Source organism: Diceros bicornis, chromosome 1 (assembly GCF_020826845.1).
Source record: "Diceros bicornis minor isolate mBicDic1 chromosome 1, mDicBic1.mat.cur, whole genome shotgun sequence".
Lineage (NCBI taxonomy): Eukaryota > Metazoa > Chordata > Mammalia > Perissodactyla > Rhinocerotidae > Diceros > Diceros bicornis.
This window is the reverse complement of record NC_080740.1, coordinates 739,992-760,492: the sequence shown is the minus strand read 5'-3', so window position 1 is coordinate 760,492 and position 20,501 is coordinate 739,992.

Here is a 20,501-nt window from a genome sequence, read left to right as displayed (position 1 = left end):
CTTCTCTGATAAGGACACCTGTCGTTGGATTCAGGGCCCCAATCCAGGGTCGTCGCACCTGCAGACCCTTACCTTAATTGCAGCAGCAGAGACCCCATTTCCAAAGAAGGTCTCAGTCACAGGTACTGGGGGTCAGGACTTGCATGCACCTTTTTGGGGGTCCCCGTTCAGCCCACCACAGCAGGTGTGGAGTTGAGACCAAAGGGCTGAAGGATGGCCACACCCTCAGAGCAGGAGGAACGTGGGAAACGGGGACCCTCAGGAATCTATGACTGTTTCTCAGAGTCAGGTTCCTCCTACGAAGACGAGGTCAATTTTATGTCTCCCAGAACCTAGTGCTCCAGGAGCACCAAGGTGGTCAGCAGGTGGACCGGCCCAGAAATGCCGTGCAAATGCCTCCTCTTTGTTTGTCAAGGTAATATTCACCTGTAATAACAGTTTACCTGCTGGTTTTAAGAGTACCGTCGGATGAACTTTGGTGATTGTGTACAATCGTGTAACCACACCACCATCAGGAGAGGGACTATTCCTCGTCAACTTCCCCCAAATCTGTTCCATTTGGTCCCTTCTCCCCACCCCGACCCAGGCACCCTCTGCAGTGCTTCCTGTTCTAGAATTTCAAAGAAGTGGAGTCAGACCCACATCGTCCTTCCTGTTTGACTTTCCACTAGACACAACACTGAGAGTCACTCGTGTGGTTGCCTGTAACAACACCTCATCCCCCCCCCTTCATCGCCAAGGGGTCTTCTCTATGCACCATCTCTTCTTACCAGCTCGTGGACTTGGCTCACCTCCAGCTGTCAGCTATTCCGAGTGAGGCCGCCAGGAATGCACGCGCATGTGTTCTTGTGCAGACGTGTGCTTTCCTTTCTCTTGGGTAAATACCTGGGAGTTCGTGTCACGTTTCTGCTCAACTTCCTGAGGAACTGCCACAGGGTCCCTAGAGCGGGGGTGAGGGGGGTGCACCATTTTGCGTTCCCGCCAGCGGGTTTGCGAGTTCTAGGTGCTCCACATCCTCGCCCGTAAGGTAATCTCACGGCATCAGTATTTTCTTCCATTTTAGCCTCTGTAGCGTGTGTGTTCCTCCTGCATTGGGTTGTAGATTGTATTTCTCTGCTGATAAGTGAGATGGGCATCTTTCCTCAGGCTCATGGGTGTCATGCCTCTTCTGCCATGATTGTCAGCTCCAATCCTTTGCCCATTTCTGCTAGCTATTATCTTAATTCTAATTGCCCTACCATCATTACGAATTCTCTGTATAATAGATGAAATCAACAACCCCTCCTTAACTGTCAAAACTATAGGCCATCAATGGTATTGAAGCTCTGAATACACAGACTACAAAGACCTAAGCTTTGACTCCTACATGATCCCTTGTCAGACCTAAAACCAGGAGAATTACGACTCCTAGAAGTTGACAACCGAGTAGTATTACCCATAGAAATAACAATCCGAATGTTAATTTCATCTGAAGATGTCCTACACTCATGAGCTGTCCCCTCCTGAGGCCTGAAAATGGACGCCATCCCAGGACGCCTACACTAAACAACTCTCGTATCCACACGACCAGGATTATATTACAGACAATGCTCAGAAATTTGCGGGTCAAATCACAGCTTCATACCCATTGTTCTCGAATTAGTCGCATTAAAATATTTTGAAAAATGATTTGCCTCAATATTATAAAATCATTAAGACGATATACAGCATTAACCTTTCAAGTTAAAGATTGAGAGTTTAAGTCTCTCCTTAATGATATGCCACAACTAGATACATTAACATGATTTATTACTATTATATCAATAATTATCACGCTATTAATTGTATTCCAACTAAAAATCTCAAAGCACTCTTACCCTTCAAACCCAGAACTAAAAATGACTAAAACACCGATACACACCACCCCTTGAGAATCAAAATGAAGGAAAATTTATTGGCCTCTTTAGCTACCCCAACAATAATAGGACTACCTATTGTTATCCTAGTTATTATATTCCCAAGTATTATACTCCCTTCATCTAGCCAACTAATCAACAACCCCTTGGTCTCCATCCAACAATGACTAATCCAGCTTACATCAAAACAAATAATGTCCTTCCACAATCACAATGGACAAACTTGAACCCGAAGACTTATATTGCTTATCCTGTTTATTGATTCAACCAATTTATTAGGCCTACTACCACACTCATTTACACCTACCACACAACTATCAGTAAATCTAGGCATAGCCATTCCCCTGTGAGCAGGGACAGTATTTGTGGGATTCTGCCATGAAACAAAAGCATCTTTAGCTCACTTCCTACCCCAAGGAACACCTATGTTCCTTATCCCTATACTAGTAATTATCGAGACCATTAGCTTATTTGTCCAACCAGTAGCCCTAGCTGTACGATTAACAGCTAGCATTACCACTGGACATCTCTTAATTCACCTGATCGGAGGAGCAACACTAGCCTTAATAAATATTAGCCTTACTGCAGCCCTCATTACATTCATTATTCTTATTTTACTTACCATCCCTGAATTTGCAGTAGCCCTGATCCAGGGCTACGTGTTTACCCTCCTAGTTGGCCTTTACCTACACGATAACGCCTAATGACCCACCAAACCCATGCATATCATATAGCCAACCCCAGTCCTTGACCACTTACGGGAGCCCTCTCAGTCCTTCTCATAACACCAGGACTAGTAATGTGATTCCACTTTAACTCAACATTCCTGTTATCCTTAGGATTAACAACTAACTTATTAACTATATACCAGTGATGATGAGATACTATTTGAGAAAGCACAGTCCAAGGCCATCATACACCCACCATACAAAAAGGACTCCCATACGGTATAATCCTATTATCATCTCAGAAGTCTTCTTCTTTTCTGGCTTTTTCTGAGCCTTTTACCACTCAAGCTTAGCCCAACACCCAAACTGGGAGGTTGCTGACCACCCACAGGCATCCCCCCTAAACCCCGTAGAAGTACCCCTCCTTAATCCCTCAAGTACTCTCAGCATCTGGAGTCTCTATTACGTGAGCCAACCACAGCCTCATAGAAGGGAACCACAAACACATACTCCAAGCCCTATTTATTACAATTTCACTAGCAGTTTATTTCACTCTACGCTCAGCCTCAGAATATTATGAAGCACCATGTACAATTTCACATGGTGTCTATGGGTCAACATTCTTCGTAGCTACAGGTTTCCCCGGACTACACGTAATCATCAGTTCCACTTTCCTCATTGTCTGTTTTCTACGCCAGCTAAAATTTCACTTTACATCCAACCACCATTTCATATTTGAAGCAGCTGCCTGATACTGACATTTTGTAGATGTTGTATGACTATTCCTGTATGTATCTATCTATTGATGAGGGTCCTGTTCTTTTAGTATTAAACAGTACAATTGACTTCCAATCAATTAGATTTGGTATAACCGGAAAAAGAATAATCAACCTAATACTAACGCTATTCCTCAATACACTACTGGCCTCACTACTAGTATTTATCACTTTTTGACTACCCCAATTAAATATTTATACAGAAAAATTTAGCCTCTATGAATGTGGATTCGACCCTGTAGGATCAGTGTGCTTACCTTTCTCTATAAAATCTTTCCTAGTAGCCATTACGTTTCTGCTCTTTGACCTAGAAATTGCACTCCTCCTACCTCTACCATGGGCATCCCAGACCGTCAACCCGAAAACCAAACCCACAGTAGTTCTAGTTCTAATCTCACGAATAGCTGTCAGCCTAGCATATGAATGAACCCAAAAAGGGCTAGAATGAACTGAATATAATTAAAGTTAAAACACATGATTTCGACTCATTAAATTATGATTCATTTCATAATTATCCAATGTCCCTAGTCCACATTAACATCTTCCTAGCATTCACAGTATCCCTCATAGAACTATTAATATCGTGATCTCACCCACTATCCTCACTACTAAGTCTAGAAGGTATCACTATTCATTATAGCAACTGCAATAATCCTGAACTCTCACCTTACACTAACCAGCATGACACCTATCATCTTACTAGTATTTGCGGCCTGAGAAGCTGCACTAGGACTATCCTTAACAGTTATGGTTTCTAACACTTACAGGGTAGGTTACGTACAAAACCTCAATCTCCTTCAATGTTGAAAATTATCATCCCAACTGTAATACTAATTCCACTAATGTGACTATCAAAAAAATAACATAACCTGAATTAACACTACAGCCTGCAGTCTACTAATTAGCCGTATTAGCCTATCTTTCCTAAATCAATTCAGTGAAAATAGCCTTAACTTCTCACTAATATTCTTCTCTGATCCCCTATCAGCACCCTACTAGCACTAACAACATGACTACTCCCACTTATACTCACAGCCAGCCAACACCACCTATCCAAAGAAACACTAGCTTGAAAAAAACTTTACAATATTAGTTATACTTCAAACATTCCTAATTATAACTTTCACTGCAACAGAACTAACCTTTTCTACATTCTATCTGAAGCAACGCTAGTTCCAACACCAATCATCGCCCGCTGAGGTAACCAAACAGAACGACTTTACGCAGGCCTCCTGATCTAGTGTTTTCTTATGATTAGCATGCATAATAGCATTTATAGTAAAAATATCCCTACACGGCCTCCACCTCTAACTACCAAAAGCACATGTAGAAGCCCCCATCGCTGGCTCCATAGTACTGGCAGCCATTCTACTAAAGCTAGGAGGCTACGGAGTGTTACGAATCACAACAATACTAAATCCCCTAACAAACAATATAGCCTACCCATTCCTCATACTATCCCTATGAGGAATAGTAATAACGAGCTCAATCTGCCTACGCCAAACAGACCTAAAGTCACTCATCGCATACTCTTCTGTCAGCCACACGGCCCTAGTAATCGTAGCTGTCCTTATCCAAACAACACGAAGCTACATAGGAGCCACAGCCCTAATAATCGCACATGGTCTCACATCATCAATATTATTCTGCTTGGCAAATTCAAATTATGAACGAACCCATAGCCGAACTATAATCCTAGCCCGAGGGTTACAAACGCTCCTCCCACTAATAGCAACATGATGGTCACTGGCAAGCCTAACCAACCTAGCTCTACCCCCCACAATTAACCTGACTGGAGAATTATTTGTAGTTATATCATCATTCTCATGATCGAACACTACCGTTATCCTAATAGAAACTAATATCATTATTACCGCCCTGCACGCCCTTTACATACTGATCACAACACAGAGAGGCAAGTACACCTACCATATCAACAATGGCAAACAATCACTCACATGAGAAAATGCAGTCATAACCCTCCACCTATTACCCCTCTACTCCTGTCACTTAACCCTAAGATCATTTTAGAACCTGTATACCGTAAATATAGTATAACAAAAACATTAGACTGTGGATCTAATAACAGAAACTCAAAACTTCTTATTTACGGAGAAAGCATGCAAGAACTGCTAATTCATGCCCCCACACCTAGCAGTACGGCTTTCTCAAGCTGGTAAAGGATAGGAGCTACTCGTTGGTCTTAGGAACCAAAAAATTCGTGCAACTCCAAGTAAAAGTAACAAATACGTTCTCCTCCCTTGTACTAATCTCACCACTGACATTAAGACTGCCAATGACAGCAACCGCCCTCAAGAGCCACAAAAATAACACCTACCCATGCTACGTAAAAAATACGCTCTCATACGCTCTCGGCGTTAGCCTCATCCCCACAATCACGTTTATCCACTCGGGTCAAGAAATCATCATCTCAAACTGACACTGAATAACGATTCAAACCCTAAAATTATCACTCATCTTCGAACTAGACTATTTCTTTTTTTTTTCCCCCAAAGCCCCAGTAGGTACTTGTATGTAATAGCTGCACATCCTTCTAGTTGCTGTATGTGGGACGCGGCCTCAGCATGGCCGAAGAAGTGGTGCGTCGGTGCATGCCTGGGATGCAAACCCGAGCCGCCAGCAGTGGAGCGCGTGCACTCAACCGCTAAGCCATGGGGCCAGCCCTAGACTATTTCTCAGTAATCTTTGTACCAGTAGCGCTTCTTGTTACATGATCCATCATAGAACTCGCGATATGATACATACACTCAGACCCTTACATTACTCGATTCTTCAAGTATCTTCTTATATTCCTTATCACTATCCCAATCCTAGTTACAGCTAACAACCTTTTCCAACTATTCATCGGATAAGAAGGAGTAGGAATCATATCATTCTTACTAATCGGCTGATGATACGGCCAAACAGACGCAAATACCGCTGCCCTTCAAGCTGTCCTATATAATCGTATTGGAGACATTGGCTTCATTATATCAATGGCGTGATTCTTGTCCAATATAAACTCAAGAGACTTCCAGCAAATCTTTATACCCAACCTCAACCTCCCATTAATTGGGCTCCTCCTGGTCGGAACCCAAAAATCTGTCCAGTTCTGCCTACACCCATGACTCCCCTCAGCCATAGAAGGTCCTACACCAGTTTCAGCCCTACTCCACTCAAGCACAATAGTTGTAGCAGGCGTATTTCTACTAATCCGTTTTCACCCATTAATAGAAAACAGCAAAACTATCCAAACACTTACATTATGCCTAGGGACTATCACTACATTATTTATAGCAATTTGCGCACTCACCCAAAATGACATCAAAAAAATTATCGCCTTCTCTACCTCAAGCCAACTAGGTCTGATAATCGTAATGATCAGTATCAACCAACCATACCTAGCTTTCCTTCACATCTGCACACCTGCATTCCTCAAAGCTATACTATTCATATGCTCCGGATCCGTTATCCATAACCTAAACGACGAACAAGACATCCGAAAAATAGATGGCCTATTCAAAGCAATACCCTTCACTACAACCTCACTTATCATCTGATGCTGTTGTCTTATATTGAATCGCAGGAGTTCCTCACACACTCCAGGCTGTTCCATACTTGCTCTTATGAGCCCTGTGTTGGCTATATGTGGCTTGGCTTCTTTTATTTTTTAATTTCAGCTTTATTGAGGAATAATTGACAAATAAAATCATGAGCTATTTAAAGCGCACATCATGGTGACCTGACCTATGTACATATATCTTACACTATGCACGCATAGTGGTTTCTATACTTCACTATCTGTCGACAAGGGCGAGATCCACATTTTTAATTTTTTTTGTTATGATTTGTGCTTTTGGTGCCTGCTTAAAAATCCTGTACTGGGTTTATTAGCCATATGTTTTCATTTAATTTTTTAAAATAACTTTAACTTTAAAAATAAATAAGTTAAGTAGACACATTTTTAGCTGTATCCTTTGGTTTGCTATTTTTGACATATTCCTTAGTGTCCTGGAAGTTTGTGTGTGGATAATAATTCTCTACTCACTTTTTTGCTTTTTTGCTTAACATCTGATATATTAATAACATGAATTTACTAAACAATGATCATTTTTAAAATACTTAGCAGTCAATTTTGCCCTAAATACTCACAGACTATTTGCACAAATATAAAAATTAAAACTTTTCAGTCTTACAAACTATATTTCCCAAACTTTAGACACTAGGTAAAAACTTAATCAAAAACTTGTAAAAAGCTAATTAAACTTATACATAATATATCCTAAGATCTAAATTTTTCAAAGTCCTAGCAAGCCACCAAAACACTAACAATAGATAAGAGAGTGATTAGAAAACTGGTCAGAATCTTCACACAAACAGCCATCAAAGTATTGATCCCCTGGCTTAACTGTTTTGTATTAATTTTTCTTCTTGCTTGTATTTTTTTCGTTCTTTATCCCAGTTGGATCGCCTTGCTTAGTCTTCCTAGAATTTTCTGTTTTGTCTTCTTGGGGTTTCAATAATCCTGCTGGCCCCAGAGGAGGCTTTAGGCTGGGCTGTCCCCAGTTGGGGGCCTGGCCAGACCGTGGGGACTGGCTGCCTGTTGTATTGGCTCAGGCTGTGAGTGTGTGAGTGTGTGCGAGTCTGTGAATGTGTGAAGACAGAGCACAAATGTGTGTGTGTGTGAGTGTGTGCAAGTCTCTGAATGTGAGTGAGTGACTGTGTGAGGACATACCTGGTGTGGAAGGGAAGGGGGCAGTTGTGTCCCAGAACCCGGCCGTCTGGCTGCCTGTACTGTCCCCCAGTGAGCAGTGCCACCACAGGGATCCCGCCCAGACCCTCACGTCACTCCTGCCTCATGCAGACAGAATTCTAGATTACTGGGAAGGTGGGCCGTTATTTCATAGGGCACCAAGAAAAGATTAAGAGACCCAGGGAAAGGCAGCCATTGGTGAGCACGTCACACAGACCCAGGGAGGCCGCTGTTCCTGCCTGCAAGTGGAGTTCAGGCCTTTCGTTTCTACAGAAAAATGGGACTGTGCCAAGTGCTGTGTGTAATCCTGAAATCCTCTCAATAACGCAGAATAAACCCACCTTCTGTTATGGAACACTCCTGGGCAATGTTCTCGTGTGCAATCCCCTGTCTGAGCAGCTGTTTAGAAAGCGCATCATCATTTAGGTTCTGTCCGATTTTGCTGTTGTGAGCACTGCTATCATAAACAGGCACGTCACTACATTTCTGCACAGCTCCAAATTGACTGCCTTGGTATAAACTTTCTGACAATAGGTTTAGGTAACATCCGTCATCTCACATAGATACAATAAAAAGAAAGAAAAAAATTCTCCTTGTGATGAGAACTCTTAGGATTTACTCTCTAAACGACCTTCCTATACGTCATACTGCAGTGTTAGCAGCAGTCACCATGCTGCACATCACACTCCAGGACTTATTATCTGAAAACTGCAAGTTGGTACCTTTGACCACCTTCCTCCAATTCCCCCTCCCCCACCTCCCACCTTTGGCAACACAAATCTGATCTCTTTTTCTAGGAGTTTGGTGGAGTTTTTTAATCTTCCACATATAAATGAGATCATACAGTATTTCTCTGTCTCTGTCTGACTTATTTTACTTAGCAAAACGCCCTCAAGATCCGTCTGTGTTGCTGCAAATGGTACGATTTCCTCATTTTTTATAGCTAAGTAGTATTCCATTGTGTGTATATAGACCACATCTTTATCCTTTCGTCCATCAATGGACACTTAGGTTGCTTCCATGTCTTGGCTATTGCAAATAATGCTACAATGAACTTAGGGGTGCATATAGCTTTTTGAATTAGTGTTTTTGTTTTCTTCTGATAAATATCCAGAAGTGGAATTGCTGTGTCATATGGTAGTTCTAGTTTTAATTTTTTGAGAAAACTCCACTTTTTTCCATAGTGGCTGCACCAATTTACATTCCCACCAACAGTGCACAAAGGTTCCCTTTTCTCCGTGTCCTCACCAACCCCTGTTATCTATTGTCTTCTTGGTGGTAGCCATTGTAACAGGTGTGAGGTGATATCGCACTGTGGTTTTGATTTGCGTTCCCTGATGGTTAGTGATGCTGAGCACCTTTTCATGGACCTGTTGGCCATCTATATGTCTTATTTGGAAAAATGTCTCTTCAGATTCTCTGCCCATTTTTTAATTGGTTATAGTTTTTTGCTATTGAGTTATTATTTAGCCTTTAAAAAAGAAGGCAATCCTGCCATCTGCAGCAACACGGATGGACCTTGAGGACATTATGCTAAGTGAAATAAGCCAGTCACAAAAGGGCACATACTGCATGATTCCACTTATGTGAGGCATCGAAAATAGTCAAACACATAGAAGTAGATGACAGAACGGCGGTTACTGGGAGGTGGGGGAAGGGAAAGGGGAGTCACTATTTAGTGGGTATAAAGTTTCAGCTACACGAGATAAGTTCCCGAGATCTGCTGTCCCACACGGTGCCCATAGTCAACAATACAATTAATGCAGGTAACTGTGCAGCTAAAAATCTGTCAAGAGGGTAGATCTCAGGGGGACGGCCCAGTGGCGCAAGTGGTTAAGTGCACGCGCTCTGCTGTGGCGGCCCAGGGTTCACCTGTTCAGATCGGGCTGCTGTGGCGGCGTCCCATATAAAGTAGAGGAAGATGGGCACGAATGTTAGCCCAGGGCCAGTCTTCCTCAGCAAAAAGAGGAGGATTGGCAGATGTTAGCTCAGGGCTGATCTTCCTCTCACACACACACACACACACACACGCAAAAAAAAAATCTCAAGTTAAGTGTTCTTACTACAATCAAAAAAACAACACAACAAAGGGACACAAGGAAACTTCTGGAGGTGAAGGATATGTCTGTTCCCTTAATTGTGGTGGTGGTTTCGCGGGTGTGTGCATGTGTCTGAACTCACCAAATCGTGTAATTAATTCTGTGCTGTTTTTTGTATACCAATTACACCTCAATAAAGCTGGAAAAAACAAAAACAAAATGTATTTGACTACAAGATTTTTTCTTTGTGTAATGCCCTAATAAACATCTCCTGAACCTGCTTCTCCCAGAATCTTCCTGTGGGAAACACGGCCTTGGCCAGTAAAGAGGCCTCTTAATTTCTTGAACAGGGATGTGAAAGACAGTGCTTGAAGAACACAGGGCAGAGCCACTAAAAGGCTGGTGCACTCAGCCAAGAACAGAGAGTCAGAGCTGGTGGTGGCGTCGATGACAAAAAAGAAAAGGAAGGATGAGGAGGTGCGTTTAGGGCATTTTGGTTCTGATGGCCAAGAGAACAGGCTGTACGGTCAACTGCCTTACCAGCTGTGTGACGTTGCGCAAGTCACGTACCTCTCTGAGCCTTAGCGGCTTCACCCGTAAAAAGAGAGGAGAAATTAGAAATTACTCATTGGGCAGTTGTGAGGATCAAGTGAGATAATCTGAGTAAAACCGTGCATGAAACCTAGCAAGAATTCAATTGATACAAGTTATTGCGATTTTGTTATCGTCGTGACCACCCACGTGGAGACGTCCCCAATTATTGAGTGTCCAACTGCTGGGTCCCCAGCTCAATGGAGGTGTGAGTTAGAATTTTGTCAATCTAAGGATGCGCCTTCTCTGTGCCGCGCCCTGTGTGTCCATCCATGACCACCAGGTGGCGGCGGTGTCCACCTCATTCCTCTGTATGCCAACATGGCTCCATCCCCGTGAAATAACCCAACACGCACAGGCAGGGCAGGAGATCCTATTTCTCTGAGGCCCGTAACATTCCTTTTATCCACTTTCTGTTTTTGGCTCCTCATTGCTGTCAGCTGCTGGCGTCCTCCTCATCCTGCTCCTGCGTTGGATATTTTGCTTATTGCTTTTCTTAACGTGCCGACTCTTCTAAGCAACTTCATTCCGTCCACTGTTTACTTTGTTCAATCATTTCTTCATCACCTAATATATTTTTACCTTGGGAGTATACAATAGCCCCTCCGCCCAGCCCAACATGGCTCAAATCAACTGCACGTTTTATGTCTTCTGTTTTGGGGCATTACCATGAACTCAACTGCTCAAGCTAAAAAGCCAGGAGTCTTTCTTGCCTCCTTTCTCTCCCTGATTCATTCACCACATCAAATAAATGACCAACCCCATGCATTTTATCTCCAAATTACATGGGTATATATAAATATTAAACGCATCATTTATAAATGAATATAGACACATGTGTAAACATAATGTTTAAATATACAAATTATATATTGGAATCTCCTTCCCCTCCACTACCCCAGTTCAAGTCCCACCTTTTCTCAGCTGAACTGCTAAACTAGTCTCCCAGCTCATCTCCCTGTCCCTGACTGTATCCCCCTCAAATCTCCCTTCCACAGAGTCTAAAACCCAAATCTGAGCTATCACTTTTTCTCTTGACATGGTTGAACGGCGTGTCCCACTGACCACAAAGGAGTTCAAGTCCCCGGACACGGCCCTGAGAACCTTCCCTGCGGCTCTGGGCACATCTCCTGCCACCTTCTCCTTCACCGTTCACTGCACAGGTTCTTAATTCCATGCGTCCATGAACTTGGAGGAGAAAAAAGTAAAGTTTTCATTTTCACTAACCTGTAATAAAAATTTAGCATTTCTTTGGTGATGATGTAAGCGACACCCTGCAGTAAGATTTGCAGCTCCTGTGACCTTGTCACCTGCAGAAACTGCAGACACTTTCATAGGTGATTTAAAATATAGTTCCTACAGATCTCTAAGAACAACATTCACACACATCACTACTGCAAATCACCGTGATGATCAGGCCTGCGGTACTCTGCTGGTGACTGCAATCTCTCCATCTACGGACAGCACACGCAACGCAGCAGGCCAGCACGGCGGAGCTGTGCCCCAGATTCGAAGTCACGTGCTCTCCTCTGGATGGCAGGTCTGTGCTTCCCGATGCTCCCTGTCTGCAGAGTTCTCTGTCCCTTTATTTGAAAAGGGAGTGTTGTGGATACTTGGAAACACCTCAGAACTCTGAAAAGTTATTTCTGTCTTGATGGCATCAGCATTGTGCCATGAACCTGCAGGCTTTCCTTTATCCCACGATATTGACGGTGTTGATGGAATCAAAGGCAAACTCCTCTATCTCAGGACAGAATGTTTCCTGCTACTGGAGTTCGACATTTGAAACCATCAACTCAAAACATGAAGATGATGGGTATCCAACATGTCACGAGCATCGATTGTCGAAGACGACCCCACACAGCTTGATGTTCTCATTCAAGCCAAGAGGCAAGAGCTTTCATACTATCTCTTTAGACATATTATTTTTAAATTGCCTATATTTTAAATGTATCATCTTGTTATTTAACGAGTCAACAAAAAGCGCATATATTATCCTATGACAAAAGCTTTTAAAGTACATTGCTGTGAGGATGTATTTCAATATAGTTGGTTCCTCTTGATACCTCATGTATTTTGCTGCAGGCATTTAAACACACATTTTTGGTAAGAAGTCTTTAGGCTTCACCTGAACGCCAAAGTGTCCATCACACAGGTGGATGGGAGCCCTGCATGACGCCACCTGGCAGCCGCGACCCTGCACCTTGGCTCACCTGGCTAGAATGAGACTTCTTATTCTAGAGAGTTCTTGAACTCTTGTCTTTACCTGGAACAGGGCACTAGTTCTCTGTTCCCATGACCTGCCGTCACATTCCCTTGCCATTGCACCTGAAACAATATCTTCTAATGATCAGCTCATCAATCTGTCCTTTACATTAGGAAGACCTTAGGGGCTGGGACCGTCTGTTCTTTCTTCTTCGTCTTTGAACATCCATTGTTGTTTTGAATCTCTAGAGTCAGGGATAGGCCAGCCTGAGTTGACTCTTTTTTTTTTTTTTTTTTTTGTCCTGAGGAAGTTTCACCCTGAGCTAACATCCATTGTGTGTCTTCCTCTATCTTGTATGTGGGTCGCCAGCACAGCATGGCCACTGACCAACAGTGTATGTTTGTGCCCAGGAACCAAACCCGGGCTGCCGAAGCGGAGATGCCGAACTTAACCACCAGACCACAGGGGCTGGCCCCTGAGTTGACTCTTTTGAGGAGAATGAGCTTTAGTCAGGCTCCTCTGAGCCCTGTTCTCATCTAGACCTTATCCTTGGCCTGCCCAATCCATTTTTAGCAAGAATTCAGCTAAGCCAGTCTAGCAAAAATCCCCCCATCCTTGATCCCTAACCAAGGTCTTCTTGGTAATTTTCCATCATCTCCCTCACCCCACCCACCTGTGGGCTGTAAATCCCCACTCGTTGTATTCAGAGTTGAGTACTATCTCTCTTCCCAACTGAAATAGTCTTGGGTAAAGTCTTCCTTGTCTGTTCAACCGGCCCGGCATGGTTTCTCTTTTACATTTTTACAACACATCTGGAGTTCTCTTTCGGGTCCCTGTCTGGGGCACAAATATCCCAATAAGTCATGACTTTTGTTTGCCAGCATATGCATGATTCCTAATGCTAGATGCATTTTCAAAGTTAAAATTGACACTTCTCATATTTAACTGACACTGATTAGGACTGTCAATTTTGCTTTCAACCCTAAAGAGCAAAGCTAACCCAGATGGTCTGGCTAGGAGGAAGGCACACAAACACTGAGACTGGGACTGGGATACAGAGGCAGCCAGGAGTCCTCAGGTCCTCTGGGCCTTCACCCCAGTGAAGACCAGGAGCAGCGTCTGAAGCCAGGCTGCTGGGGGCAGGGGGGGTGCTTATGAGCTGCATGGCTTGTGATAAATCTTTAATTTCGTGTGTGCTTTGGATTCCGCATCTGTAGAAGGGTCTGTAATCAGCATCATGTGTTCTGTGGAGTTGTTGAGAGGGTGGAACGAGCTCATATGAATGACGAGGTTGAAATAGCATCTGACACTTAGATTTCCAACATGTGATTCTGCTCTTGGTGGAACAGGTGAGTGTCTGGGTCCTGAGACTCAGAACAAGGAAGACTTTTCTAATTGTAGAATTACAGATTACCACCTGACAATAGAAAGGTTGACCTGTGAGGTGGTGAGCTCTCTGCCCCTGGGAGCATTCTGCCAAGATTCCTTGCTGACTTCTTCAGGAGGCGGTAGAAAGACTCCCTGCAGTGGAGTGTGGCCAGATGGGGGTGATCTGAGACAGTCCTCACCCCATGAAGGCTGAAGCTGAGGTTAGGCAGAAGGAATTTCCTGCCGACCCAGATGATTTCTGTGTGGCCTGTGGTCCCACCTCGCTGGACTCTTAGCCCAGTCGGTTCTCTAGGACCTGACACAGGCAGGGTCCTCTGGCCTGGGGATATCTTAGTCAGCTCCAGTGGCCATAACAAAATACCACAGACTGGGTGGCTTAAACACAGAAATTTATTTATCACGTTCTGGAGATTGGAAGTCCAAAATCAGGGTGCCAGCACAGTCTGGATCTGGGGACAGGTCACTTCCCAACTTGCAGACATCCACCTTCTCACTGTGTCCTCACACAGCAGAGAGAGAAAGAGCAAGATCTCTCCTGACTTTTACAACGTAGGCAAATAATCCATAATCAATCTATAAAGCAAAATTGCAGTGAATTTACTATGAGCCATGTTTGAGGACTACCCCAAGAAGTGGGGTGTACAGAGTAGTTATATGCCGTCTTGGAACAAAGAACATACATCACACACGACTGGAATATCTCTTTTACAATTGTCACAAGATGCTTAGCTGGCACAGCAGGTCAGTGGTCAGCAGGTCAGTGGTGACAAAGTGAGCACAGCAGGTCAGTAATTAGTCTTTAGTTTCTAGGAAGAGATACTATCCTTAAAGAAATGCCACTATGGGGGAAGCTACATCCCTATCTTTAAGGGCATCATTGTTGTCTTTGGGCCATAGTAAATGTTTAAAGCAGATGTACAATGTGTGCTCAGCAGGCCACGTCAGGCCTTTTTGGAAAAGCAAAGTCAGGCCAAATTAGTTTTACACCAAATGGCTTCCTCTTATACTCCAATATATCCCATTGCTTTTCATTTATTTATCAATAAAGACACTAATCTTATCATAGGGTCTTCACCCACATGACCTAGTCTAAACCTAATTACCTCCCAAAGACCCCACTCCTGACGCTGTCTCATTGGGGGTTAGGGCTACAACATGTGAATTTGGGAGCGACACAGACACCCAGTTCAGTATAGCGGATCTGATCTGGGCCATGCCTGCAACCACGGATCTCACCTTCAGAAGTTACCTGATGTCTTACTTATGTTGGCCAATCTGAGCTTTGAACAGGATCGTGCAAAACTAACAAAAAAAACATTCAAAATCTTGTCTCTCCATCTTGCCTAACTATCTGTCCTGGCAACTCACAAAATGACAGAATTTTCTGAATAGGACACGTATAATGAGGACATGATACAAACAAAGAAATTGTACAGGAGAATTTGGGGGCGGGGGGGACTTTCTCTGGCCTTTGGAAGCCTCTCACTGGGCAGAGTGACAGGGGTGAGTGGGGGGAAGGACTCAGGAGCCCCAACCAGCCAGCAGGCAAAATGCAGTCACCTACAAGGATTCTCCCTCCTCCCACCCCCAGCCACCTCCAGTTCTGGGAGATCGCAGGACACCTCTCCCTCCCTCCCTCTTCCAGATGGCAATCACAGTGAGAGACCAGCAGAAATGTGCCACTGCTTTTCTTGGCTCTGAAGTGAAGGGGAAAAGGAAGTCAACACCATTCCCTCCCAACTTTTTACTAAGTACACACTGCAGGTGTCAACCTACAGAAACAGAAACCAGTTTAAGAGGCAAAGCGTTTATTTGGGATCAAAGAATTGCAATTCAGGGAGCACAGATTCAGATAGAAACCTAAATAGTGTCCCGATTTGGGTTTAGAGAGAGGAGAGGGGCTTAGGGTTTTTATCAGAAAAAGAGAGGATGAGGTGAGTTGTATTAAAGAAGAGTTCATTGGTGATGGATGAGGTAAGGTTAGGTTTGTACTTCATAGATTGACTTGAGATTTGGTCATAAGGCAAAAGGCTAGATTTGTACTTCCGTGATTGGTTGAGATTCGGTCATCAGCAAAGTCCAGTTCTATCAGTCCTTACAGACAGGATATTCCTGTCTTTACTGATTTCTTGAAATGTTGGCAGTTTGGTCCGGTTTGGAAGATAAAGAAAACAAGACATACAGTTCCTCTGAAATGGCTGCTTTGGGTCCATATTAATATGGCTCTGATAAATAAATGGCAAGCAATAGGACATATTGGAGTACATGAGGAAGCCATTTGGTGTAAAGCTAATTCGGTCGGACTTTGTTTTTCCAAAAGGGACTGACGTGGCCTTTGAACATGCATTGTACATCTGCTTTAAGCATTTACTAAGCCCCAAAGACACAAACAAATGCCCTTAAGTTAAGAATGCAACTTCTCCCACACTGGCATTTCCTTAAGGATAAGCATTTCTCCCTAGGCTAGGATTTGTTTGCCGCGTTCATCCTGTGACCACCCAACTTGAGACAACAGACCTGCTACCTGCTGTCCCCATCAATCACTGTGCCTACAGAGCAATCTCGTGACTATTGTAAAAGGAACATTGCAATCATATGTGATACATGGTCTTTGACAGTATATAGCCCCTCTGTATACCCCACTTCTTTGGTGCCTGGCAAGGAAGGCCCCAGGCTATATGGTCCTCAAATTTAGCTCATAATAAACTCACCTCAATTTTAATTTATAGATTGGTTATGGATTATTTGCGTCGACAGCTCCACTCAGGTCATCCTTCATACAGAGAATTCCCTGATTTCATGCCTTTGGGAAGATGTTTACAGTGTCTCTTTATGTCCCAATGACTTTTGTGGGAGTCAATCACTGCAGGAAGATTTGGACGGAGGTAATGACGCTTGGCTGTCCCTTTCTTGGGAGCGAAGGGCTAACCACAGCTGAAAGGACCGTGCTGGCACTCGGTGGGACCACATGCATCTGTAAAGAACACGGGATGTCACTCGCTGACCTCACCCCCAAAACTCGTCCCCTGGCTGAGCTTTAGAAATTGATTTGTTAACAAAAGATGTCCGACAGAAAGAAGAGTATTATTTTATATTTTTAATTGAAATGTAAGTTAAAATATGAACAAACACTGACATGTCATTTTCCATTTTCACTGTCTATGTGCTACCGGTTTTCTAAATCAGGGTGTAAATTGTGAATCCAAGAGCAAAGAACATGTTGTAGTACCTCTTTCCTCCAGAGAGGGCGCCAAATCTAAAGGACGGCGTTTGGCCGGGAAATGCGGACCTTGAGTTTGAGGCTTTCAATCTGGTCCGATAGCTGTTTATAAGATAAGGTGGACCGAGCGGTCTCCTGCACGTGGTGTGGGAGACATGTATTTTGTATGCTCGGGGGGATGTTGTGCGTTGGCAGGTGCTCCGATATGGGAGATTTCTCCGCGAGTGCGAGGGAGAGGCCGGCGTCCGCAGCAGCGCGGCCCCAGCTTGGCCCGTCCCGTCCGCGGAGGCGGTGTGCGCGCGGGCCTCGCGGCGCCAGTGTTCCGGTCTCGGGGTCTGGGCTGTCGCGCTCGGGTGTCTGCTCTTGAAGGGCCCTTTTCAGGGTCGCCCCCGCGGGGAGGGCGCGTCGGTCCTTAACATCTTGGTTGTTTACTGTGCAGGTGTTGGGAAGCTCCTCGTTGTCAGGCAGCGCGCAAAAGTTCGGGCGTTTGTGCGTAGTTCACGTGTATCTTCCCGGTCAGTTCAGTGTTTGGCGGCGCAAGGTCGCGGTCCTATCTAGACTGGGGTTCTTTTCGCTGAGTATTTGGTGTCCAGGCCGAGCCGGGACGGTTTCCCCATCTAGCATTTGCCGAAGGCGCCCAGGCGTCCTGGGCGGGGTTGCGGGTGCGGACACGCGGGCTGGGTGGGGTGGGCTGGTCGATCCCGAGTTCTGCGCTTCTGGTGGTCTGCGGGCGTCGCGTGGTTCTCCACCGACGGGACAGCAGGCCCTTCAGCGTGTCGCCCCGAGGCGGGGAGGAGGAAGCGGGCCCGGCGCCTCTGGTGGCGAGGGGACCCCGGCCGGCGGCGCGGGGCGCGTGTAGCTCCTGGGAAGCAGAACGTGATTGAGCAGATAGTCGAACCCGAGGGCTCTCACAGCGCGGTGTTCTGAGTTCCGCACTCCAAGGGTCTGTTATAAGCTGTGTGGCGGACGTGAGCCGGGGAGTGGTGTCGTCACGTCAGAATCCAGTCTCCCGAGGCAGTGGTGAGGCGTCTGTCCCCAAGTCAGTGCAGCTCGTGTGTATGGGAGGCAGGGCGTCCAGGGGCGGGGCTGGCTGTGTGTAGTAAGTTCTGGAAGCGTGGTTGAGGACAGGGTCAGTCTTCACGTAAGAAACGGAGGATAAATACGAACGTAGGGAAAACCATGGAAGGCACGGCCTTGGTGACACAGCCAGTGAGTTGTGTAGATATTTCTTGGTCGCCAGAAATGAGAGTGATCAGAGGGTTTGTGTCACCAGTAAGACTGATAGCTGAAGTAGGGCTCCACTGGTGCCTGGAGGGTGGCGTTTCGGTGGTTAATATGATTTATGAAGCAAACGGTCGGAGACGCGTGTCTTTATTCGTGGAACTTGCTTCTTTTCTCCTTGTTACTGTATCAGTAGCTCTTTCTATTCATTGCTGGAATGTTTCCTGATGTTTCCAGTCCGGAGCTGGCTGCTTGTTTTCCGAGTCAAGAGTTGCTCGCTCCACTGGGGCCAAGCGATGGAGAGTTCACTGTGATTAAACTTGGCTGACTGCTGAGTAACCATTCACAGCCCGTTCTCCCTGCGCTTGTGAGATTCTCACGGTGCAGATTAGGATTATTTTTTCCCGCCCGCTGTGCTGAGCACCCCATCCGGTGCAGAGCAGGGATTTCGCGCGGGAGTTGAGGGAGCATGTGCAGGGAGGGCCGGAGAGTACTTGGGCCTTTCTGGGCGCGTCTCGCTTCTTGCCCTGTGCAGGAATGCAGCAACAGCCAAGGATTATGTTACCAGTTATCTGTTTCTAAAAAGCCAATTCCCTGAGTAGTGTAGGGTTTTCTGGCCGGTTAGCCAGCTGTAGTCCTGATTGGCGGAGTTACTCCTTCCTGCTAGGCGGCGAATCAAAAACTGCCTTCTGTTTTCCAGCTATTCAAAAGAGAACCGTGGAGCAAATGTCTTAATTGATACTTTGTTTTCATTCGTTTTTTTTTATCTCAAACACATAGTGAAACGTGTGGCTGTTTTTCTGCTCTGTTTTAGATATGGGCATGATGAGTGCAAATTGTACACGGATGGGACAAAAGTTGTGAAATAATGCTTTCCACGTGGATGTGTAGCACTGCTGATTTGCTAGTATTAAAAACAAAATTTCTTAGACAAACTTCTAGTCCTCAGAAAAGAGATTGCTGTGCGAGCGAGGCCACCAGAAAGGTTAAATGTGTGTGCTAGTGCAGAGAGAGCATGAAATGGAGGGGTGACAGAGTGGGGAAACAGAATACCTAGTAAAGCCTGTGAAAAGAAAGAGGAAGAAGCAAGTCGGGTCAAGAGGGCAGTTGTGTTGTCAGGGCTGAAGTTGGGGAGAAAAATGAGTTGTTCCTGTCAGGTGTTAGGGAGTCTGGAGGAAGGTGTTCTGAGAAGCCACGAGTGTTACTTTTTCCGCAAAAAAGTAAATATAAAAATTAAAATAAACGTGTGTTTGTGTTAATGATCAGGCTGCCTCTGAGGCCACCAGCTGGTCGTCAGCCCAGTGAGCCTGGAGTAGGCTGTTCTCAGGCAGGAGCAGCTGAGCGGCAAGGTGCAAGCTTGGGTTCCAGCCAAGCTGCTGCCACTGGTTCTTAGGCTTTAAACCAAGGTACAAAAGACACTTTGTCCAGTTCATAGTTTGGGAACAATTTTGTTTTTCTGGACACGAAGTATTAACAATGAAACTTGAGAGTGTGCCAGGAAGTTAGCTCACCTGTTTTGGTGTGAATCCAGTACATACGGGTAGCCTGTTATTTTGTCTTTAGCCAGCAAGCTAACCAATTTCGTGGTTTTGCCTTTTAATAATTGGGCCTGCTATTGCATCTGTAGTCTCTCCCATGAATGTGAGATGTGTAGCTTCCAATCTCTAGTGTTCCAGTCCTTGGGCATTAAGGTGCCCCAGGGGAATCTCCTCCAGGGCAAAGCTCCAAGCTCATTGCAGACCT